Source organism: Lissotriton vulgaris, unplaced genomic scaffold (assembly GCF_964263255.1).
Source record: "Lissotriton vulgaris unplaced genomic scaffold, aLisVul1.2 SCAFFOLD_616, whole genome shotgun sequence".
In the NCBI taxonomy this organism is placed as follows: Eukaryota; Metazoa; Chordata; class Amphibia; order Caudata; family Salamandridae; genus Lissotriton; species Lissotriton vulgaris.
Genome location: NW_028251520.1, coordinates 178471 through 203454, shown reverse-complemented (window position 1 = coordinate 203454; position 24984 = coordinate 178471). Strand labels below are relative to the sequence as shown.

Genomic DNA, 24984 nt, shown 5'->3' with positions numbered 1-24984 from the left:
TGTCGAAATCCTGGGGCTGATTCACTCGCGTAAGGCATAGTATCAGTGTGGCGGCATCTGGAAGTAAGCGCTCAAACCATGGCCAAGTTGTCGGACCGGGTGGGGTGACATACCGGAGCAGTGCGAAAGAGAAGTGGCCAGATGAAGCGCTTAGGCGGCAGAGTTACCTGGAAAAACAATGTAGATCGGAAGATCAGTAATTAAAGTGCTTCCAGTCGGATGGGCAACATCTGTAGTGGGGGAATAAAGGAGTGGAATGAGGGACGAGGGAACATTGGTGAAGCCGGGCGGGTGAGCTGGGGGGAGCGTGTAAATACCTGAATAAAGCGGGAGGCACAGCGCGGGCGATCGGTGCCACATCCGTGGACGTCAGGTGCTTCGCAGTCCGGCGTTCCACGCGTTGTGGTAGAATACCTGGCAGAGGAAAGGGAGGGGAAAGGCTAAGGATAAGGACTGGTGGAGGACGGTCGAGGAGAGGGGGGGTAAAAGAACACGGCGGGCTGTGTACCTGAGTCAGTAGAGGAGCTCTCATGGAGTCAATCCAGGGGCCGTTGTTGCTTCGGCAGGGTTACTGTGGAGCCGGTCGACAAAGTTGAATACCAGGAAGTGGTGTGTCACGAGGGGTGTGATGTGGTAGCAAGGGGCCAATCTGGATGTGGTGAAGGGGCGGGGCCGGGGAGGGGAGTGGAAAAAGGGGAGCCTGGCTCTGTATAACAAGCAAATATTTTATTCAAACTGCTGAAGTAAAAAAAACTCTAGCAACTGAATAATATTTATGGAAACAACAAACCTTTGCAAGTCGATGGTTTTCATAAAGTTGTTTTTAAGGAGGGAAGAGAGGGGAGGGGGGAGGAGAAATGCGAGACGGCGGGAAGGGGGCAGACATGGCGGGGAGGGGGCGGAGCGGGGGAGAGGGTGTGTGTGTTGTTAGGAGGGCATTGCGAAATGTGAGACGGCGGGAAGGGGAGGGGGCGGAGCGGGTAAACAAAGACGGACGTGCACGCGCTTTTAAGGTCAATGCGCATGCGCATAAGCTCAATGCGCATGCGCATTGACCTTAAAAGTCACGGGCACTGCAAGGAATCGCCACGATTCCTTGCAGTGTGGATAAAGAGTGGATAAGTCGCAATACTCTCGCTTGCTCGATGCGCATGCGCATCGACAGGCGAGACCTAAAAAAGGAACCAGATTTCAAAATGTTCACGCAATGGGCCGGATATCAAGTGTTTATCATGTGCAAATGCAACAGAACAGGGGGTGTCACTGTATGTGAGAAAGCATTTCCCCCTACAAGTTACTTTTCCCAAACAGATACGGAAAGCAGATGGGCTTATATTTTAGTGGATTTCTTAATAACAAAAGGATTATGATGGCTAAAATATACGCCCCAATAACTGGTATTCCAACCCCAATTATAGATTTAGATGAGGTCCTACCTAATATCCCAGGTTTTTTTATTGTAGGGGGGGATTTTCATTTTCTTTGATAGCCGGAGGTGGATTCATTCAAAAGGAAACATAGACAAATTAGACCCACAATGGCAGTAGCCATTTCAGAAGGTAAGCAAGGGCTAGGTTTATGGAGAGAAAAGTTCCCGTATAAACGGGAATACTCATGTTACTCAGGCAGGCATATGTCAGCGGCCAGACTCTCTACACAAAATCGCAGCTAAAAACATACTCTCATGTGTGAAATGCTTTGTCAGATAATGCCTTAGTAAAAATGGAGGAAGCAGGAATTAAGGTAAAAAGACTGATGATGTAAGTTGGACATTTACCAAAGTGAATCTCGAAGATCAGGAATGGTGCAAAGATATGGAGATATAGACAGTTAATTATTTTAAAATAAATAATAACTCAACTAATATTGAAATTGTATGGGAGGCTTATAAGGCCATGATATGTGGATATATTACATCGAAAGAGATTGTAAAGAAGAGGAAAAAGTCGATATTAAGGGCCGAGCTTGAAACAGAAGTAAATCAGGCATGTTTAAAAGTACAATGCTCAGCAACAAAAGCTAACAAATACTTACTTAGGAAAGCCAGAATATGCATGCAAGAGTATTATGATGAACAAGGATACACAACTAAAAACATATATTTACAAAAGGTATTTGAAAAGAGTGAGTTTGGGGGTAAGCAACTGGCTTGGCAGACAAGAGATCGCCCAGAGAAAAATAAGATAATATCAATAATAGATCCAGAGACAAAGACAAGTATCAAAGACCCTGAAGAAATTCAGAAGTAATCTTTTAAGCATTATAAAGCAATATATAGTACCCAACATCAAAGGGATATAAGAGCACGTACTGAATTTTTAGTTAAGCTAGAAATCCCAAGGCTGAAAGAAAACCAACGTAGGACGTAGGTGTTCAGCAGCGAGTACCTGCGGGGCCCCTGAAGGGAATGGTTGAAGCGACGCAGTCAGATTTGAAGGAGAAAAACCTCAAACGCATTTCTCGACAAGAAATAATCTCTAATAATGGGAACTGTACTTAGTAACATGACTGCAAGGAGGAGAGTAAACCTCCGAGCGTGATTGAATTGTACAAAGTGGCGCCCTTCATTTCATTTTATCACAGGGCAGTAAACTCGCGCTTCCCTCAAAAGTGCATTGATTGAAAACAAGCACTGGCCGCACCCGCGCCTTGCGTTTAAAGTTAAAACAAGCAACAAGGAGGGGCAGGACAGCAAGCACTCCCCTGAGGACGACTTCTTCCGCCGGCGGTCGGGGGGAAATGGCAGAACAAAAGTGCCACCATCTTCGCAATTCGGGGGGGGGGGGGTTTGCTGAGTGACAGATGACGTCACTGATTAAAACATTTTTAAAAACACGCCCCCAAATCTGCTTAAGCCGGAGCTAGAACCGAGTGACGCCCCTCTTCTCCAATGGCTGGCCAGCATTTACGAGGCCAGCCAATGGAGAAGAGGGGCAGGTTCAAGCCCCCATACTAAACAAAATTAAATCTCCGGCTCCGCCCACTGCTTTGCAGTGCGACAGTAGAGTCAACCTAAAAAGTCAGATAGAAGACTCTGCAATGGTATATAAAATGAAAGGCACAGATATTCAAGCACTGCAAAATCCCAGTGATTAATGGTGTAACTAAATTGACGGCTGTGTATGTGGGGGTTCGCCACCTAGTAGAAAAGAAATGCAAATCAGTCTTGACCCAGTGCCTCATGGGAACAGTCCAGACCTAACTGCCAAGCCAGGTCCTCCCTGGTTGGGTCTAAACTGGGGTGGCATGGTGAGCAAAAGAATGATGGATTTAACCCAGATCTCTTGACTGGGGTGAATGTATGATTTATTCAGTATTCCACCCATCATTTGTTTGCATAGCACTTTTCACCCTAAGTGTGATGGGTATGCCCAGACGTGGGTCCCTTTCTCACTGTGCCACTGGATTCAAGCTAGCCTGGCTGATAAAGGGTACTACCCAGAACAGGTCCCAGGATGCTTGTTTCCGGTCCAGGTAGGACCTGGCTTGGCAGGTCGGTCTGGACTGTTCCAATGAGGCACAGGGTCAAGACTGATTTGCATATGATTGGGTCTAAACTGGGGTAGCATGGCGAGCAAAAGAACAATGGATTTAACCCAGATCTCTTGACTGGAGGTGAATGTATGATTTATTCAGCATTCCGTCCATCATTTATTTGCGTAGCACTATGCACAAAACCTAGGCATAATGCTAGACTCATCGCTCACAATCTAAGGCCAGATTAACATCGTATCTTCGGCCTGCTTCAACACCCTTCGTATACTCTGAAAAGCTTTCAGATAGATCCCATCCGAATCCAGAAAAAGGGTCATGCGCGCCCTCATCAGTAGCAGACTGGACTACGGCAATGCTCTCTATGACAGAATCTACAAGACACGACTCTGTTAAATCCAGAACGCCCAGAACGCCACAGTCAGACTGATCCTAGACATCACCTGTCGCAACCACATCACCCAACACCTCCGAGATCGCCACTGGCTCCCCATTCAATGAAGAATAACCTTCAAGCTCCCCCCCCACCCATACAAGACCCTCCAGAACTTCGGACAATCATACTTAAACAACCGCCCTGTTTCCACGCACCCAAGAGACACTTCCGATCACCTGACCTCTCTCTGGCCACCGTCCCACGCATCTACAAAACCAGGACTGGAGGAAAGGCCTTCTCCTACCTCACAGCCAAGACCTGGAACACCTTCCCACTCCACCTCCGGCCCATCCCTACACTGCTTCTGTTCAGCAAGGACCTCAAAACCTGGGTCTTTGGATGACCCCAGCACTCAGCAGAGCCATCCCCCCTCCCCCAGCACCTTGAGACCCTTGTGGTGGAGTAGCTGCGCTTTGATGGAGCAAGGTTGCGTATGAAAAGCAACTTGCTCGGACTCAGCCCTCTCTAAATAACTTGTAAACCTACTAAACTACATGTTTTGTCTTATTAATATTCCACCACGTGACATTTTTAGTATCATGGGGAAGCTTGCCTATGTGCTTTTACTAACCGTAATCCTTTTGCATTATTATGGGCGCCACAACGCAGGATCTGTTCTGCGCATGCGTCAGTCATACTCATGTGACATGATGTACCTTTCGCTTGAGGCGAAAAGTTTGCTTCTGCGCACTAGAACTTAAAATGGGTTCTCTATGTCATAACCTGATAATGCTTGCTTTGCTGCTTTCACTAAATTGTTCATTCTGCTTAACCCCTAACGCTATAGTTAAAATTATGTAATGGGAATAGAGTAGAGATAAGTGGTCTACAGAACATTCATTTATTCTTTGTTCTAAAACTGTTTGTTTTCTATTTTTACATGTATCACATTTCGGGCCTGATGAAATCCCACTGTACCCATTTTGGACATGCGCAGAAGAAACCAAGAAAGCCCAAGTCATGGCATTGAAGGAGTGCCAGGGACAGTCTTGACTGAGATGCGCCTGGGAAGATGACCTGCTGAACTCTCAAAAGGAAGTTATATTATAACATTGTTAAAGTTCTGCGAGGGGTTTGTGAGTATTCAGAAATGTTTTGGTGCACAACAGGTAGTGGTTGGGTCAAGAGAAATGTTAGCTTATGGTTGGTGCAACTGGATCAGAGAGAACCCTAAACTCTGAAAAACAGGGGAGGGGGAAATCCTTCCCTGTGGTTAATTATAAGCAAAGTCCGATGCACACAACAAGTCAGTGTGATATGAATGATCACCCATAAATGATAAGGATGGAGTCACATAGATGTGTTCTTTTTGTGTCGTTTTATTGGAATGCATATATTAGGAACATGAGACCAGCCGACACGTGTTTCGTCAAGCAGGGTGTTAACCCGTGACTCTTCAGGGTTGTTAAGAAGTCGTGAGAGGCGGGGTTGGGGGAATGGTGATATTTCCAACCCGGTCCTGATCGGGTGTTTTCACAAGATTGTGAACGTACTATTATGGTACGCTTTAAATGTTCCCAGTATAGAAAGCGTCGGGAAGCAATCCTGACAAGTAATGCTTGTGGCGTGTAAAGCCGTCTATAGTTGCCGCAGTGTTTAGAACTGGGGTTCGTAGTGGGTCCGGGTGTTGTTGATGGCAGGTCTCGCCGGGTACGGAGAAGACCTGGACCCACTACGAACCCCAGTTCTAAACTTCCCCCGACCCCGCCTCTCACGACTTCTTAACAGCCCTGAAGAGTCACGGGTTAACACCCTGCTTGACGAAACACGTGTCGGCTGGTCTCATGTTCCTAATATATGCATTCCAATAAAACGACACAAAAAGAACACATCTGTGTGACTCCATCCTTATCATTCATGGGTGATCATTCATATCACACTGACTTGTTGTGTGCATCGGACTTTGCTTATATTATAACATTGTATTGACTATTAGAACATCCATCGTTGGGTGGAATAAACGTGCATGGGAAAATAAAGTTATGGGAGGGAACGCTAATTTCAATATTCTAAAGAAAAGTTTCATTTTGATATGGTGTGATGACCTCTCCTCGTCTTTTGTCCAATCAAAATTTGGGATCCTTACACTTGCAACATTGGGGGGTGGTACACTGCCCTGAAAAATAGTATAACTAGAGTAGGCTTAGCTAGTTAGTTTTATCCGACTTGTCTGAATAGCTGACCTTTCACTGACCCAACGCCAGGCGCGGTGCGTCCATTGGGCGTGGGGGCGTAGCCCCGCCGCCCGCAGCTCCGACGTTTCTGAACTTAAGTAAACTGAATAGTTTACAAGTTCAAACACCAACGCCGAGGGAGAACTGACAATGCATGCCAGTCAGCATGACGTCAGACCGCCCACCCCCTTCACAGACTGAAGGGGGTGGGCGGTCTGGCGTCATGTTGACTGACATGCATTGTCAGACATGGGGGCAGCAGGCAGCAGCACAACACAAGTGCGCATGAGTGGGGACGGAGGGCGAATTTTCGTACCGTGCCCACTCATGCGTACTTGTAAATGTAAATGTAAATTGATACTTGTATAGCGCACTACTCACCCGCAAGGGTCTCAAGGCGCTTGTACGAATACCGCTGTGGAACCCATCCTGGCTTTCCCTGTGAGGTATCCACTCCTGGGCACCCCCAAGGTGGAGGCCAGGCATCCTTAGCGTTGTGGGGGCCGTTGTGTTCTTACTTGTTAGCGCATGCCCATTAGGAGCCCCTTGGTGTCCTAATGGGCGTGCTGCGGGCGAGGAGTAACTCTGCTCTGGCGCTGCAGATTGGCTTAGGGGTTGCCACTCAGTGCTGCTGCTCCTGTTCTGGTTCCTGTTTGAAGATGAGGCGCCAACGCGGAGCAGAGGCGGTCAGGTAAGTTTTCTCAATGTTATTCTCCCTTGGCGCACCCCCCACCGTGACCCCCTCCCCCCGCAACCCTCCCGCCACCCCTCCTCGCGAGTACTGCGAGCCGTGACTGTTTGAATGGTTTTAATTAACTGTGAATAAATAAGCACTGGGCAGTGAGCGAATGCTACACTCACGGAGCAATGCACGCACACTACAATCATTGATAATTCCTCTATACCCCTTGCACTGGGTCTTGGGGGCACACTTTAGTTACTGGGCAGCGCGTGTACTCTACTCATAAAGCAGTAGGCGTCGACTGCTGTCACCGGACTGCACGTATTCGTTTATTACTGCACTACCGCTGGCAGTGAGTGCACATTCAGATTACTGGCCAGCCCTTTAACCGAGGGACAATGCGCTTCACCCGCTGTGCATTATGTGTGCACTGGTAGCTGCAGCGCGTGGACTCTATAACCGCTCGCTCGTACTGGTGTTCTGGCGCCAGTCCCCTGCGAGGCAGACTGTATTTATGGCAGAATTCAATGCTCAAGCCTTAATGTGGCAGAGATGTCTGGGTTGGGAGCGTGTTCAGGCAGCGCTAGGAAGGATCCTAACAGAAATAGTGACACAAACCCCAAATACCTCCCGGGGGTGAGCTTCTACCTCTGGGCACGAACAGCTCACGTCACTTCTTTGTTCCTCTTGGGTACAAACCTGCCAGACAGCAAATCCCTTATTACTAGAAAGCGGATAATAAATCCCTGGGGCAGCGATTTCAGCCAAGACCCATAAAAAGCATCACTGACAATAGAGCATGTGGCGAGTCTGATATGAGAATAAAGCTTGCAAACGAACTAAATTAAATTTGGGCAGAGCGCGAGCAGGCACATTGACCCATGGTTCTATTCTGGCTGCTGCATCTAAACCCACTTTCCTTTGCAGTGCAGGCTGTTGCAGTGACGAATATCCTACAATAACAACACCAGTGTCTGTGGGGGGGCTGCTTGCATTCTTGGGTTTGTGCTGAGCACCCCCAGCTGCTCAGAGGCCCCAGCTGACGTGGTGTTATGTACAGGAGTCTGCACCAGGCAATGTCGGGCCTACACAGGCTGAAAGACATGAAACCTATTGAGTGTAGTGCATTGAAGGGTGAGTGATGTCTGTGTGAGTGCAGGGTGAGCAGTGCGCCTGTGTGAGTCCAGGGTGAGTGATATCTGTGGGAGTATAGGGTGAGCAGTGTGCCAGTGTGAGTCCTGGGTGAGTGATGTCTGTGTGAGCGCAGGGTCAGTAGTGTGCCTGTGTGAGTGATGTCTGTGACAGTGCAGGGTCGGTGATGTCTGTGTGAGCGCAGGGTGAACAGTGTGCCTGTGTGAGTCCAGGGTGAGTGATGTCTGTGTGAGTGCAGGTTGAGCAGTGTGCCTGTGTGAGTCCAGAGTGAGTGATGTGGATGGGTGAATGCTGGCTTAGTGATGTGTCAGGGAAGGGTGAGTAATGGGTCTATGAGTGTAGGGTGGCTGTGCCTATGCGAATGCAGGGAGAGAGATGTATCTGTGCAAGTGCAAAGAGACTTCTCTGGCTACTCCCAGAGATGTATTGGCCAAGATATCTCTTTCTCAAATGTGCTTGAGAATGCACCATTTGCCCACTCTTTTTTCAAAATGTTCTCGTGGGAGAACCCCTGAATCCCCCATAGGTGTTTGGGACTTGCTCGCTGCGCTCGCTCGCCACAGTGCAGTATTTACGCCTACCACTTTCAAATGTCACCAGCCGCCCCTGCCCAACGCACTCAATAGGCAATCGAGAGCAGAGGTGCTGGCCGAGCACTTTGTCAGAAAAATCGATAGTAATTTCGGTGTTTCTAAGGGAGAAGATTTGATGACCCAATTGGGGTTCGACTGTTAGCTGTAGAGAGGGTTGTTACGCTGGCGGAGCAACTTTAGCTGTGGGTGTCGGTCTTAACCTATGGTGGTCTTGTCCTGATCCAATTTGGCTTTACCTGACCTGCTTCTGGTCTGCACCTGTTTTATCCTGGCGGAACCTGTATATTCGGGGTTCTGTCCTTTATCCCAGCCCGTTGCCAGGGTTGGTCTTCACACTATTTTAGGTAAATATAAATAAATGTGGGTATGTTATCGTCTGTCATCCCTTTTCTCTTCCCTACCTTTGTTTAAATGGCAAAATTAAGTTTCACAGCGTCTTTGCATATTATTGCTTTCATCATTATCTTCCTAATTGAAAGAGCTTTGATCTTGCATATTTGGACTGTGACATTTAATAATTTTCATAGATAAAGATTTGAAATCTTCCCTGAGTTTGTGGTTATTTAAGGTAAATTAAGTATTATTGTTCTACCTATTTTCTTGCTAACTCCCTTGATCCCTTAGGACTTTAGGTACCGATGATAAGGATTGGTAAGACAATGGTATAAGTCCTAAAACGAAATTCATAAATCACGGATTAGAGTTGGCGCCAAGGTCACCTGGTGGTTATTAGGCTTAGTCATGCGTATGGGCCCAGGTGAGGATGGTAAGACTAGTCGGGTGATCTGTGCCGTCTTTCAGCTTCACCAACCTCTGATTCATTGATCGCCTGCTCCCTGATCACCTCCTGCCCCCCCCCCCCCCCTGTGGGCCCCATAGAATCCTTTACCCCTGCCCCCACCCCAGGGGGCCCCATAGAATCCTTTACCTCAGCCCCTCCCCCCAGGGGGCCCAATAGAATCCTTCACCTCTGCCCCCCCCCCCCCAGGGGGCCCAATAGAATCCTTCACCTCTGCCCCTCCCACCCAGGGGGCCCATAGAATCCTTCACCCCTGCCCCCCTGCCCCTCCCCACCCCAGGGGGCCCCATAGAATCCTTCACCTCTGCCCCCCCCAGGGGGGCCCATAGAATCCTTCACCTCTGCCCCCCCCCAGGGGGGCCCAGAGAGTCCTTCACCTCTGCCCCCCCCCCCGCAGGGGGCCCCATGGAATCCTTCACCTCCTGCCCCCCTCCACAGGGGGCCCCATAGAATCCTTCACCCCTGCCCCCACCCCAGGGGGCCCCATAGAATCCTTCACCTCTGCCCCCCCCCCATGGGGCCCCATAGAATCCTTCAACCCTGCTCCCACCCCAGGGGGCCCAATAGAATCCTTCCCCTCTGCACCCACCTGCCCCCCCCTCCCCCCGGGTGTCCAGTGACCCCCCCTCCCCTCAGCCTGGGTCTAGTTCAGCTCTCACTGGTGCTCGTGAAATCCCATAAACACAAACAGTGATGATGACGCTGCACTCACCCCTGCACCGGGGATCCTGCTCTGTTTGCAGCAAAGCCGGGGTCAGGGGTCAGCTGTCAGGACAACACACTGGTCCCTAAGCGCATGCGCAGAACCCTACGGGAAGCAGTCAGGGTATCATACTGGTCGCACTCTTTCAAGGTCTCATGCAGGCCGTGCTGCGCATGCGCAGGCCCTTAAACAGCGGTTTCCCTCTCAACTTGTACGTGAAGGTGCGCGCATGCGCAGTTATTAACAGTCGATCTTTTCACAAACGCGTAGCCCGCGTTGCGCATGCGCAGATCTACACTCACTACCCGACCTGAGCTCACTTCCCCATAAATCCGTAGCCAGTGGATAGCGCATGCGCAGATCCGCATTCACGACCTCCGGAAGTGACGTCCTCCGTAGCTGGAGCCAAGAAGTGTGACTCGCAGACAGTGGACCTGCAGCCCCAGGGGCGCCTCGAAGCGGAGGCTTCATCTGCAGGCGCTGTGAGGCCTGGTGAGTCAGAGGTGAGGCTGAGGAGGGGGAGGCTGGGGGGGGGGGGGAGGGGGGTGGTCTCGTCCATGTCCCCCCCGCTCTGTCATCGACCCTCATCCCTCAGCATTGACCCCACAGACCCTGTACTGACTCCTCCTGGAGGCTCCTCGAGGCTCTGAGTTTTTGCAAGAAAGAGTTCATCAACCATTCGTGAATTCTGTATCTATGTCCTCAGAGCACAGGCCCTGAACAATCATTGACAAACCAATAGCTGTCACCCATGCACAATCTCCTGGCTTTGACAATGTTTGTTTGTTTAATGCTTGTAAAAGAGAGGAGATCTGCTGAATTTCTCAAATGGAACGGCAGATCATTCCAGACCTTAGATGCGCAGGCGATGAAACTCCTAGCTCCCCAACTGGCTTTTTTTAAATATAGGAACTAGGACTTGTCTTGCTCCTGTGGACCGAAGAGTCCTTCCAGGAACATACCATTTGAATCTTTGCCTCAGATGGTCAGGCCTATTCCATTGAGGGCTTTAAATGCCGTACAGAGGGCCTTAAAGCTTACCCTTTGTTCCACAGGGAGCCAGTGTAGTTATATTAGTTATTTTTTGACAATAATTTGCTGTCCCTGTCAACAACCTGGCCGCCGTGTTTTGCACGATATGAAGCCTGTTAATGTGCTGTTTTTGGGCGTTCAGACTGACGCTGTTGCAATAATCCATACGTGCCATAACAAGTGCCGTGGCCACCGTCCTGAGACTTTCTTCTGGAAGATAAAGCTTTATTTTTCTTATGATTCTGAGTATCAGAAAACAAGCTGACACCACCGTGCTTATTTGGTCACTAAACGTAAGTTTGTTATGCACTAACACCCACAGATTTGTTGCTTGCTGGAATCAGGGCAAATACCAAAATCTTCTGGTCACCAGTCTGGTGTCCATAGGTGTGGATTATTCCTGAATATGATGACTTCTCTTTTGCTTGAATTTAGTTTCAAGCAGTTGGTCGACATCCAATCCTGAGATGGCTTTCATACAATCATGAAAACGTGCCCCAGTTTCCTTTTCCTCCACATCTCTAAGAGATAACACAATTTGAGTGTCGTCTGCATATGAGGTGAGTTGGAAGCCAAAGGATCTTATCAAACATGCCAGAGTTATCATGTACATATTAAAAAGTGTTGGGCTTAGCGGTGAGCCCTGAGGCACCCCACAAGAATCGGGAAACGGCTTTGACTTGTTGTCTAGATCGACTGTTTGTGTTCTTTCAGATAGAAAGGACTACAGGAGGTTCCAAGCAGCAACCTGTACCCCTGCTTCAGACAGCCGGTCCATCGGAACTTCATGATGGACCGTGTCAAAGGCCGCTGACAAATCTAGCATAATCAGTATTGCCTTGCCTCCACAGTCCAAGGCCTCCCTCACTTCCTCTGTAGATTTAATTAAAGCCAGCTCCGTGCTGTGTTCACCTCTAAACCTGTATTGAGACTGGTCGAGTAGATTATTGATTCGGATAAATACACTGAGCTGGGAATTCATAGCTTTTTCAGCATTTTTTGCAAGAAGCGGAAGCCATGAAATTGGCCTATAACTACTTGGGTCCTTTGGAACCAGAGTTGTTTTTTAGGTCTCGCCCTGTGATTGCAGGCTAAAGGCCTGCTGTCGCAGAGCGAGACTATTGTTATCATTCCGGCTTTCAAGGACTGAAAGGGAGAGGACAACAGACTGTCACGCGCACGCAGCAGCAGCCTGCCGGGATCAGGTCGCGCGCGTCAACACGCGCTCCGATTCCGGCAGGCTTTTCACAACACATGCACAACACACATACAACACCCATACAGACCCCCACGCACGCACACACATACACAGAGAACCCCCCAGCGCTTACACACACATTCCCTACCTCGTCTCGGCGTCTTCGTGCTCCCTTACCCTTGCTCCTCTGGTGCGTGCGCACCACTGGTCCTTCTTCTGTGTCTATGATGTAAATCTCCCATGAAGTGTTAATGCTGGAGTACGCAGGAAGAAATCAGACAACGACTAGTTTTCTGTTTGGGCCAGCAAGAGTGAACTACAAGTTTTTTTTCCAAGGAATAACTCAAGACCTGACAATTGCAGAGCTTTGAGTAAAGAATAGTTCATTAAATCGGAGTCCCGCGCCAGGGCTGGGAGAAAAGCAGAAGAGAAGACACCTGGTCATTGTTTAGTCATTTTTGCGGACTCTGTTTTTGTTTTAGCTGCACTTTGAATGTGGCGGGAGGTGTGCTGCTCGCTATTAGCCTACCACCGTAGGACCGGGCTCTAATCCTGGCTCCGCAATTGGACAGCACTGTGTGATCCTGGGCGTATCGATTTACGTTTATAAGCGCCGCATCCTCTGCCAGTGCTTGACATGTTGCGCTATACAACCATCCCAAACTACTATACCAGCATCGATGGGAAGCGAGATTTTGATGCAGCTTCACTCTGTGCACCCCTGCAGAGTAATTAATTTGAAACATGGGATTGATAGAACGCGTGAGGATCCGCTCGATGGGTCTGTGCCTGCAGGGGGAGGTCAGAAAGAGGCTGAGGTCGTGTCTTGGGAGTGGGCAGGAGAGGGATCCCGGTAAATGTTACCTTTTGCCCTAGTGTGTCTGGTGGTTTTGTGGGCGAGGGCACGGTTGTAGCATGGAGTACGCAAGGGTTTGAAGAGGGGATACTTTATGGGCTCTGTCGTGCCAGACTAGTCTGCCACCAACCAGCTCTCTGCCCTGGCAGTCCCTCCAGGTGCCACGCGCTGACTTCCAGTGGGCACACCCCGCTGGCTCTACTGACCCCACCCCTTGTGCCACCTAGGGACTCATCCTCGCCCATTCGGACGCCAAACCTCCAGAGCCCACACCGTGCAACAAGGGTGCCGGCTCTTTACAGCGCCGTGAAGTTCGCATTCTGAGGAAACAAGCATTATGGAATACTCACTGCTAACATTATCACATGCACCCTCCCGCACTTATAGTAAAGCCCAGTGGTCCGAAAGAGCATGATTGCTCCCGACAGCCCCTTTAAAAATGAACATAATAGTCCTCCTATAGCAGACAGCCTTCTCCCCTAAACATCCAATGTCCACTTTGTAAAGCACAACCTCCTGCCTCTGATATTCACAATGAAACACCCAGGCACATTGGAAACCTTGGTAAGTGAATATGGCACTGAACAGTTATATCGTCGTTGTGTTTGTGGGGCTGCTAGCGGAGATTCATGACTCCAGGCTGGCAGCGCTGCGGGAGGAGACTGGTCTTGACACCAAGCTCGTGTAGTGAATGCAAATTGGCTGCACAGCGGAAGTGCCCCAGACCACTGCCTGGCAACACAACGGCCAGTCACTTGCGCTGCTGTTGTGGTGTTCCGGGCTTGTTTTCACCTCTGAACTGACAATACTGACCTCCACTGGAATACTAGAGGTAAGTGCCACGTTCAGAAGTTGATCTGAGGCGGGACGGTTGGCAGCTGATGCCAGCCTAACAGCTGTTAAACTGGCATCGGACCCGCTAAGATCAGTGTGTGTCTCCCGGTTTCTCGCTCGCCCGGCTCCCTGTGGACAGTGGCGCGTCTGTCACGGACATAGGGCCTGCGGTACAGATGGAGGCTGGCACAGCCGCCCTGTCTCTAGCCTGGGACATGTTCGGGTCGGTCAGGGTTCTTTAATCCCTTGAGTCTGTCGAGCAGCAGTGCACATCAGTTTTTACATAGAAACAGCAAAGTGTGAGTCTTAAAAATCCAGCGGTGACCTTTTTTCACACGGAAACAGGATCAGGTATTCACAAGGGCGGTGGTGGTGTCCGAGATCCATGTGGGTGACTTTTGCTGGGGTATTTGTTAAAAAAAAAAACGTAAACCAGTGGAGTCTGGAGCATGCTCGCTATGTCTTCGACGTTGTTAAATAATCTCTTATTGCCACTGACGTAGTGTCAGAGGCAACAAAAGATTATTTAAATTAACACTTTGTTTTTAATTGTGAACAATCGGAATTACTATTATCCACTTTAATAGTGCTGAAATTAAATATCTCAGAAAGATGGAATTCTGAGCCGGACTTTCTGGGATTCGAAATTGCGAACTGTAGATAACTTCATGTTTAAGCGGAAAATATTGAAACTGTGATCCATCCTTCGAATTAAGTTACTTTTTTTGGCGAGAATCCTTTCACAAAACATTCTCTTTAAACTTGTCGGACGGGAGACATTCTATAAACTCCATACTGCAGCCATTATCATTTTTTTTGAAAAAATTGTAGGAATGGGGGGTACTTGCATCGGTTTTCAGGGGTTCTTTCTGTGCCTCCCTGTGAACTCATGTGATGTAGTTTTGTGGAAGTGGATGCAGAGCTCAGCATCAATTGCAGCTTGAGAAAATAGTTGATGACCAGGCACATATGTGTTAATGTGGGGCACACTGATATCATTACCTTGATGTTGGGAGCTCCTGGAAAATTCCTCATAAATAACTGGTTGTGACAGGAACACCTAGATGGCACATAGACCCTGTCGTATGGGTCTCAATGAGCAAAGACACTCCGTGATTATGGTTTTTGTTGTGGTGTAGCTGGGGTATCGGAGCTCTTAACCCTGCGTGGCAGGGCTCTCCACCATCCTTGGGGTTATTTCTCTTTGTTGGGATGCTGCAGTGAGAATAGTTGGCCGAGGGTATAAAGTAGATTCACTTTGAAGGGTCCAAAATAGTTCAAAGACAAGAGACACTATGCTAAGCACAGCTATGCCCCCTTTGCCTGAACCAAACTCATAGTATAGCCAGTGTTTTAGTCCTGATACCAAGCTTAGTACAGAGGCAAATCAAGTCCCCTAAGGCAAACTTAAAAGTAGTCATCTTGTGTGTTCTGCATCCTACAATTAGAGTGTGTATGCGCACGCACCTTGATTTATAGTTCACCAAACTGCTTGTTTCTGGCTATTCTTGAGTAGCCTTTTTTAATACAAGCAACCCTTTTGTTTGCCAATGCCCTGTGAGTCAAGCCACTCAGGTTTTGTATCTTTTATCAAGTGTAACCCGCATTTGGAAAAGGTGATGCTACGTGCACATATTTTTGGAGATTTTTATATCCCGATTCCCATTTCTCAGTACTGAGATATAGTGGAAAACTGAAGGGAAGAGGTGCCTGGCTGCCTTTTTAGTACATGAAGAATATTGTGGCTTCAAATAACAACAACTAAGGACAGCCCGTGGTGGTGTCTTTTACCCACTTTACATATTAAAATTGAACATTCCCCCTGGAAGGATACTTGAGTAGGATTATTTTTGTGACCACCAAGTGTTCAAACTGTTCAGTATTAACGTGTGAGATTCCCGTATTGGTAACAAGTCTACTACCAAAAGGTCTGGTTGGTACTAGTAGGAGGAGATAAAGAGTGAAGTCTCCTGTCATTGAATCCACATTCTTACATAACGATGTTAGGATCCTTGGACACATTTTTATAAGACAGCCTGAAGAAGGTGGTTTGGACCAGTTACTTCCACCGAAACGTGTTGCCTTTGGTCATTTTGTATTCATTTGTCATGTTTTTCTTGTGATGCTTTTCTATGAAATGTTCACATATATATGATATGTTTTTAATTGTGAATTTAATGTTGATTGTTTTTAATGTTGAACTGTGAAACAGTCATCCTCTTGATGCGTTTTACAAGTAATTCTTAATATTTTGTGCCATTTTTGTTGTTGTTTATATGTTAGTTTAATATATCTTGCTAGATATAAAATAGAGCTTTTTTATGCATTCACTTGGTGAATAAAACATTTATATGCTACTCTTTGGCATTTTCAACAGTTCATATATGAGTGAGGTGTGATTGAGGTTTGAGTACCGTTGTATGCTATTGAGGTGTACCAAAGGGAATTTTCTTTGACTTGGTATCAGTATTGTGTCCTGTCCCTTTGGTGTGGATGACCACTCTCCCACTTTTTGGTATATACAAGCCTAATACTGCAAGCCGGGGAGCTAATGGAGGAAACCGGTTCATAGAAGGGAATAACTCTGATGAAAGGTTGACAATAAAGCCTCCCTCCTGAGCTCCCTCTGGGAAGCCGTTGCCCTGAGTTATAGGGATAATTCCTCACCGAAACCAGTGGCAAGTATTAGGTTTGTTCCAGCAGAGCCGCTCTAGAGCCCGAGAACCAGGTCAGCAGAGCTGCTCTAGAGCCTGAGAACCAGTCCAGCAGAGCTGCTGTAGAGCCAGAGAACCAGGTCAGCCGAGCCGTTGTAGATCCTGAGACCCAGGTCAGCAGCACTCTAAAACCTGAATACAGCCGTCATGAACTGGTGACAGTTCATCTTTGAAAAGTGTCTGCCCTCCGGGGGACCACGGCTGATGCTTTTGAAAGCCTCATTTGATCCATCTGAGCTAGAATCAATGTTTGCAACTGATGCAGAAGATCTGAATCATGCGGCAAGTGTGGAAAATATGTAAATACTCCGAAAACGCAGAAGCCACAAAATTGCGTTATTCCAGTGGTCCTGCCTATGAGCAAGGACTTGTAGTATAATGGCCTTGATTTACTGACTGTGTTGTAAATCCATGGAACTGTCCCCCAGAAGAATATTTGGGCAAAAAATAACCTCAAAGTACTGATTCTGTGGTACTGATAAAGTAAGGGTAAAAGTGGAGACCATGAAAGGTCACTGAAGTCAGGAAGGAATGGGCAGTTCAGGACAGCATTGTCATTCTCCAGGTAGGAATTCCCATGCAGGGCATCGCCAAGTAGCTGGGATGAAACAAGCATTTGCAATGCAATAGGTTTCTCATTTATGCGAGTTGAAGCTATTGGCATTGTAAATGACAATGTCTTTTATTTAGGTGTTAAAACCCAAAACCTAAATAAAAGGCATTGTCATTTACAATGCCAATAGCTCAAACTTGCGTAAATGCGAGACCTATTGCATTGCAAATGCTTGTTTTAATGGGGGGAGGTTAGAGGCCTTCTTTCAGTCCCTGGGAAATATGCAGGTGGTGAATATGGTGTTGAGCAAAGGGGTAAGAGCTGACCCTTTGACTTCCGGAATTAATTTCAATACAAACGCCGGACATGGGTCCATGGAAGACCCTGATCGAATAGAGTTCAAAAGTTTGATTGACTCATATTTCTAGCAATAAGAATTTATCTAAAACTGGTGTAGGGTTGGGTCTATTAGATTCTATTTTAGGTGGCTGCACTTTTTCACCTTTTTGGGCTAAAGTGAATGTAGAAAAAATACATTCCACCTTTTGTTGGAAAAAAGGAGCACATTTTTCGCACAATTCAGGACTACTTAAGCTCTTAGGGGCTGGTGCGGCAAGTTTAGTAATCGTTTTAAAGAGTTCTTTGAGATTGGACTTAGCTTGAGAAATTTGTTCTGTAAAAACTTCTTTTTTGTTTCCAGCAATAGTTCCTTATAGATTCTGAGACTTTGCTTATACATTTCTATAACTTACTTTTATACCCTTTCCTCCATGCCCATTCTAATATTTTACAGGCTGTTTCAGTTTTTTTTTAAATCATCTGAGTACCAGGGGTCTGAGGGTTGGGCCCGTTTAAGGGTTCAATGTTTAACCGGAACTAATTTATTGCATGCTGTGTCTATCCAATCTGTATAGGCCGACGTAGCCTCGTCCACCCGAGAGGGGAGAGGGCACATGGTTCTCTTCAGTGCACCTTCTAATGCTAAACAATCTGCATTTTTCCAGGCTCTTTTTGCAATCTTCCTTATGGGTTCAGGTCTGGGTTGAAGGCCTTTTGACTCCTTCAGTTCAAATAAAATGGCACTGTGATCGGACCACGACAATGGAAGTACCACAGGGTCAGCATATTACAGGACTGTATTGTATATGGATAGCTCAGTAGGTTAATGCGCCTCCGGCAAAGAGTCTGCCATCATATTACAGGACTGTATTTTATATGGAGAGCTCAGTGGGTTAATGTACCTCCTGCAGAGAGTCTGTCAGCATATTACAGGACTGTATTTTATATGGATAGCTCAGTGGGTTAATGTACCTCCTGCAGAGAGTCTGGCAGCATATTACAGGACTGTATTTTATATGGTTAGCTCAGTCAGTGGGTTAATGCGCCTCCTGCAGAGAGTCTACCAGCATATTACAGGACTGTATTTTATATGGGTAGCTCAGTTGGTTAATGTGCCTCCTGCTGAGAGTCTGCCAGCATATTACAAGACTGTATTTTATATGGATAGTTCAGTGGGTTAATGTGCCTCCTGCAAAGAGTCTGTCAGCATATTACAGGACTGTATTTTATATGGATAGCTCGGTGGGTTAACACGCCTCCTGCAGAGTCTGACAGCATATTAGAGGACTGTATTTTATACGGATAGCTCAGTGGGTTAATGCACCTCCTGCAGAGAGTCTGCCAGCATATTACAAGACTGTATTTTATATGGATAGTGTGAGAAGTTGGCCCGATATGCAACGTTCGCTATTCTAGCGACCGCTATGTATCGTTCCAACGACCCTTATGGTGTTTGGTTGTAAGTCAACCTATAGACCAGCTATCCTAGTAGCGTGGATACGAGCAGTCTAAGGCTAAAGACTCGAGAGGGCGTGTTAAGCCAGCTGTTATACCATCACATACCCCTTGAACACCAAGTGAAAGGACACCACACAAGTGTTATGAAAATAAACAGTATATTTATTAAGAATCACAACAGCCCTGTACTCTTTATGAGGACAGGGTTCTAAGCACAAACCAAATCTCTTATGAAAATACTTCAAGTGCACAATTAAAACAAGTGTCCGAGGACACGGAAAGTTTAGAGGTCTCGGGCGGACCCGATAAGGCAAGTCGGAAGCGAGGGACTCAGGACCCTAGAGTAAAGAGGCTATGCAGGCACCGAAATGCCGAGTTACTAGCCACGAGGGCTGCGGCTGCACAAGTCTTACAGGCGTCGGGGTCTTCGCTGACGAGCCAGGAGCCGGAAGAAAAGGAGTTGCTGGCCGGCGACCAGTGATGAATAGTTCGTAGAGATCCAAGCCTGGATCAGAGATTGATGATACCTGAAAGCAGAGGGGACCAAGTTCGTACTACTAGCCAGTAGTCAGAGGGTACCAGGAAGGCACCGGTTGGCCGTCACCTCGACCAGGTGAGTGGGCGACGCTAGGCTCTGCAGTCTCACGGACCAGGAGGCGTTGTCGGCGACCACGGTGGAGGTGCGAGCTGTCCCACGAAGGATGATGCTGTCGGCGTCGCTGGGCCCAGGATGGGGCAACAAGCCTTGGCAGATCTCAGGGCCACGTGGTGGGCCTAAGATGGCGTCTTGAGTGGACCAGGAGGGTCCGGGGTGCTTCTCACAAAGATGGAAGCAAGGGCCAGTCTGGAGCAACCAGACCAGCAGTGTTGATTGTCGGATGTCGTCACAGAAGGGCACAAGCCAGCGGCTAGTGACCAGACAACGTGCTGAGCAGCGAGCAGAAGGGCCCCACGCAGATCGTGGAGATGCTGGGAGACTGCACTTCGGTACTGGAGCGGCTCAGGGTCGGGGCTTCTCGGACCCCAGAGCACTCACCAGAGAATTACTTCGATGGTCGTGCTGGTTAAGAAAGCGTGCAGGTTTTGATGATGGCCGGTCCCTCGAGGTCTCGTCGCACCCACAGATCACAGCTGAGCTGATGACGTGGGTAGAGGTCAGAGGTGCCAGGGAAGCCGGTTCTCGTCGAGCTGGGCCGTCGGATCCTTGAGGAAGGACTTGCAGCAAACCGCAGAGTTCTTAGATGGTGCCCGCTGATGCAGGGTGACTACTCCTTAGTCACAAGGGAGAAATCTTGAGAAGAGTCTCGAATGTCCTTTCGTAGAAGGTAGTTCTTGATTCAAAGATGATCTAATCTGGAAGGGTCCCCGCTCCGGTCTTTATCCTAAAGAAAGGGGTGGGTACATGACTAGGTCCTGCCCTAAGGGTGGGACCAGGAAGGGGGGTAGTTACACCCCTCTCCCCTGCCGGACTTTCCCCAGGCCAGGGCTGGTGCCCCTGGAACTGGTTCTAACCGGCAGATGCGTAGTGAGCACCGGGGTGCCACTCCGCAGTCACCTTCTCGCAAAAGCCCTACCTACCCAGAATACACAAACCCTGTCTGGGACGGTGCGAACACCGCCCTCGACAGGAAACCCTTTGTCCAAGCTCTCCTCGCTGGAAGGACTCCCAGCAGCAGGAGGTCAGACTCGTGTCTGTGGTGGCAGCATCCATATTGTGGAGCTGAGGCTTTAGTTAACTTTAACCGGGGTTCACAGTTACGTACATGTCGTGTCCCTCTAGAAGGGCGGAATGCTAACCTCGCCGCCAGAGTTGGTGAGAGGGCAGCATCCCGATTCGTATGACACCTTACTCCACATGTCTTGATAACGCGTACCATATCGGTAACTTCGGTGTCGCGTTATCATGGAACAGCCATTGGGTCTTGATTCCGCAAGCTGCAACCGGGCTCAGCTCGGGCCAGAACACAGTTCACACGAGCCCACGCACTCTGCCTTCAGGATTGTCAAGGCCTGCCATAGGAGTTACTGATAGGAACTCGGGTGTCCATGGTATGGTTAGATATAGGGCTACTATATCTAAAGCAAAGGGTGATTACACGACTTCGCCCCAGCTGTCATGCAGCCAGTTGTGTCAAATTTAGGAGGCCAGCCAGGGGTGGCATAATACATGCTGCAGTCCCTGGCGGCCCTGGGTACACCTATGCCCTGAGTTACAGGGTCTGATAAGGTGGCCCAGTACCAATTGGTAAATGCACCTAGGGTACATATCGTAATTTAGAAAGAGAACAGCCAGGCTGTGGGTCTGATTAGCAGGCCCACAGCCAGAGAAAGTCGTAAACCAGTGAAACAAAAGCAAAAAATCTGGGTGATCATAGGATTGCAGACCCTACTCTCCTACAGATAGTTCAGTGGGTTAACGCGCCTCCTGCCTAGAGTCTGCCAGAATATTACAGGACTGTATTTGATATGGATAGCTCAGTGGGTTAATGCGCCTCCTGCAGAGAGTCTGCTACATATTACAGGACTGTATTTTATACGTATATCTCAGTGGGTTAATGTGCCTGCTGCAGAGAGTCTGTCAGCATATTACAGGACTGCATTTCATATGGATAGCTCAGTAGGTTATTGCGCCTTCTGTAAGGAGTCTGTCAGCACATTACAGGACTGTATTTTATATGGATAGTTCAGAAGGTTAATGCGCCTCCTGCACAGAGAGTCTGTCAGCATATTACAGGTCTGTTTTTTATATGGATAGCTCAGTGGGTTAATGCCCCTCCTGCAGAAAGTCTGAAAGTATATAACAGGACTGCATTTTATACGGCTAGCTCAGTGGGTTAATGCACCTCCTGCAGAGAGTCTGTCAGCATATTACAGGACTGTATTTTATACGGATAGCTCAGTGAGTAAATGCGCCTTCTGCAGAGAGTCTGTCAGCATATTACAGGACTGTATTTTATATGGCTAGCTCAGTGGGTTAATGCGCCTCCTGCAGAGAGTCTGCCAGCATATTACAAGACTGTATTTTATATGGATAGTTCAGTGGGTTAATGCGCCTCCTGCCTAGGGTCTGCCAGCATACTACAGGACTGTATTTTATATGGATAGCTCAGTGGGTTAATGCGCCTCCTGCAGATAGTCTGCTGCATATTACAGGACTGTATATTATAGGGATAGCTCAGTGGGTTAATGTGCCTCCTGCAGAGAGTCTGTCAGCGTATTACAGGACTGTATTTTATATGGATAGTTCAGTGGGTTAATGTGCCTCCTGCAAAGAGTCTGTCAGCATATTACAGGACTGTATTTTATATGGATAGCTCAGTGGGTTAACACGCCTCCTGCAGAGTCTGACAGCATATTAGAGGACTGTATTTTATACGGATAGCTCAGTGGGTTAATGCACCTCCTGCAGAGAGCCTGCCAGCATATTACAAGACTGTATTTTATATGGATAGTTCAGTGGGTTAACGCGCCTCCTGCCTAGAGTCTGCCAGAATATTACAGGACTGTATTTGATATGGATAGCTCAGTGGGTTAATGCGCCTCCTGCAGAGAGTCTGCTACATATTACAGGACTGTATTTTATACGTATATCTCAGTGGGTTAATGTGCCTGCTGCAGAGAGTCTGCCAGCATATTACAGGACTGTATTTTATATGGATGGCTCAGTGGGTTAATGCGCCTCCTGCAGAGAGTCTGTCAGCATATTACAGGACTGTATTTTATACGGATAGCTCAGAGGGTTAATGAGCCCCCTGCAGAGAGTCTGTCAGCATATTACAGGACTGTATTTAATATGGATAGCGCAGTGGGTTAATGCGCCTCCTGCAGAGAGTCTGCTGCATATTACAGGACTGTATTTTATATGGATAGCTCAGTGGGTTAATGCGCCTCCTGCAGAGAGTCTGCTGCATATTACAGGACTGTATTTTATACGGATAGCTCAGTGGGTTAATGTGCCTCCTGCAGAGAGTCTGTCAGCATATTACAGGACTGTATTTTATATGGGTGGCTCAGTAGGTTAATGCGCCTCCTGCAGAGAGTCTGTCAGCATATTACACAGACCCTCAGCATTTCGCGATTTCGGGATTCACGAAATAATCGCAAAATCGGCTGAAAAGCGCGATAGCCGCAATATTTAGTATTTTGGCCGCTTAAAAAAACAGGTCTCCTGGCAGGCATAAAAAATGATGCCTTTTAATTGGCTGTAAGCGCATACGTCACGACGTATGTGAGGAAACAGGAGAGCGCCCGTATTTCAATTACAAAGAAGGGGAATTAGTTGCTGACTTGGCTTGTGTTAGACTAACGTCGGAAATGTCATACAGAGTTTGTGATTCAATGAATTCTCTGTGGCCTTTCCTCCCCTGGCCCAAGCTTGCCTCCCTAATCCATGAGAGTTAATTAGCTACTCAGCAGGGTAGTTGATGTATCAGCCGTGTGCCCTCCCATGCGAGCAGTGTTTACAGTCTGACCGAGTGTAAACTTGACCACTTGAATGGCTGTTGATACATTCTGTGCACTCACCTGATTTGGCCAGAATATGCAGCTGCTTTGCGACTAACATTGGAGAATTGAAAAGAGGCGCTTTAGGGGGCCGGAAACAGCGGAAGGGCTCAGATCCTTGTTAAAAGAAGAGGATGAAAACCACGTGGAAAATTTTCTTTTTTTTTTTTTGTCCCAAAACTGAAATGTAAACACAGCGGAATGCAGCTTCGGGAGGAAATGCTGTTAAAATACTGTTGTGAAGATTTAAGCATATGAACAGTTTGAATGTACACCGAGCGTCACTTCCCCCTTGTTTGTCCACTTGCATTATTTTTGATTTGCGAGGTGGAAGTGCTGGGTTCAGTAATTCTGCTTTTACCTTCTAGAATTCAAAATTCCCTAGTAAAGTATATGTTCAGAGGCTATGTGCACAATGCGTCTGAAGGGCAGGAGGCTGAAATATTAACATACTGGTGAAAGTTGGGATTGTGCTTTGTCGGGACCAATTACTGAGCGCCTGCATAATACTTAGGAGTGTTTGACGGCACAAAAGGAGAACGTGGCTGTGCTCAGACATAGTTAAAAAATCAAGGAACCTTGATGTGCTATAAGAGGCGGACAGGACATGGCTAACACAACAGTGCACAGACCTTGGCACTGCACGCATGCACGAGTATAGGCAGCAGACCAACAGCACAGCCTTAGGCACTGCATGGAAGAGGACAGGCAGCAGGCAACAGCACAGTTTATGGCACTGCACAAACAGGCTGCAGACCAGTAGTAAAGAAAATGGCACTGAACTTTCGAGGGCAGGCTGCAGACCAACCGCACAGCCCCAGGCACTGCATAGAACAGGGAAGGCAGCAGGCAAATAGCTCACTCCATGGCACTGCACATACGAGGACAGGCAGCAGACCAACAGCACAGCCCCAGGCACTGCATAGAACAGGGCAGACAGCAGGCAAATAGCTTACTCCATGGCACTGCACATACGAGGACAGGCAGCAGACCAATAGTACAGCCTGTGGCACAGCACAATTGCAGACAGGCTGCCAACAAACAGCACTGCTCATGGCGATGCACATATGAAGACAGTCTGCAGACCAGTAGCACAGGTCATGGCACTGTATATGCAAGGACACGCTAAGAAGTCCCTAGGAGGCACTTTTGAACCCCAACCCGCCCCCAATCCCCCTCCCACCCAAAAAAAAGCTTGGGGAGTCTGGTGGTACAGAAATATATATTGGAAGGTTAGGGGTTCGAATACAAATTCTATGGTAGACGGCACACGCCGTCTGAACAATGCTGTGGGTGGCGTCACTGGCGGGTACCACAAGGCGACATTGCTAGAGCACCCTCACAGGGGATGACACACTGATAATCCAGTCCTAGGCGCTACCTACCCCCCCTCCCCCCGCTTGTGTAATGCACTGTACAGACCCTCCAGGATTTGAGGCTGAAAATGAATGATTATGAGTAAAATA

General features: G+C 48.0%; 1 protein-coding gene across 1 annotated transcript in view; it reads left to right on the top strand.

Annotated features, from left to right (window-relative positions):
- Positions 1-10437: 10437 nt before the first annotated feature.
- LOC147662858 (uncharacterized) overlaps positions 10438-24984 on the top strand; it is a 60060-nt gene continuing 45513 nt past the window's right edge. The window contains exon 1 of the mRNA XM_086950845.1: positions 10438-10534. The gene's annotated coding sequence lies outside the window, so the exon portion shown is untranslated. The remainder of the gene's footprint in view (positions 10535-24984) is intronic.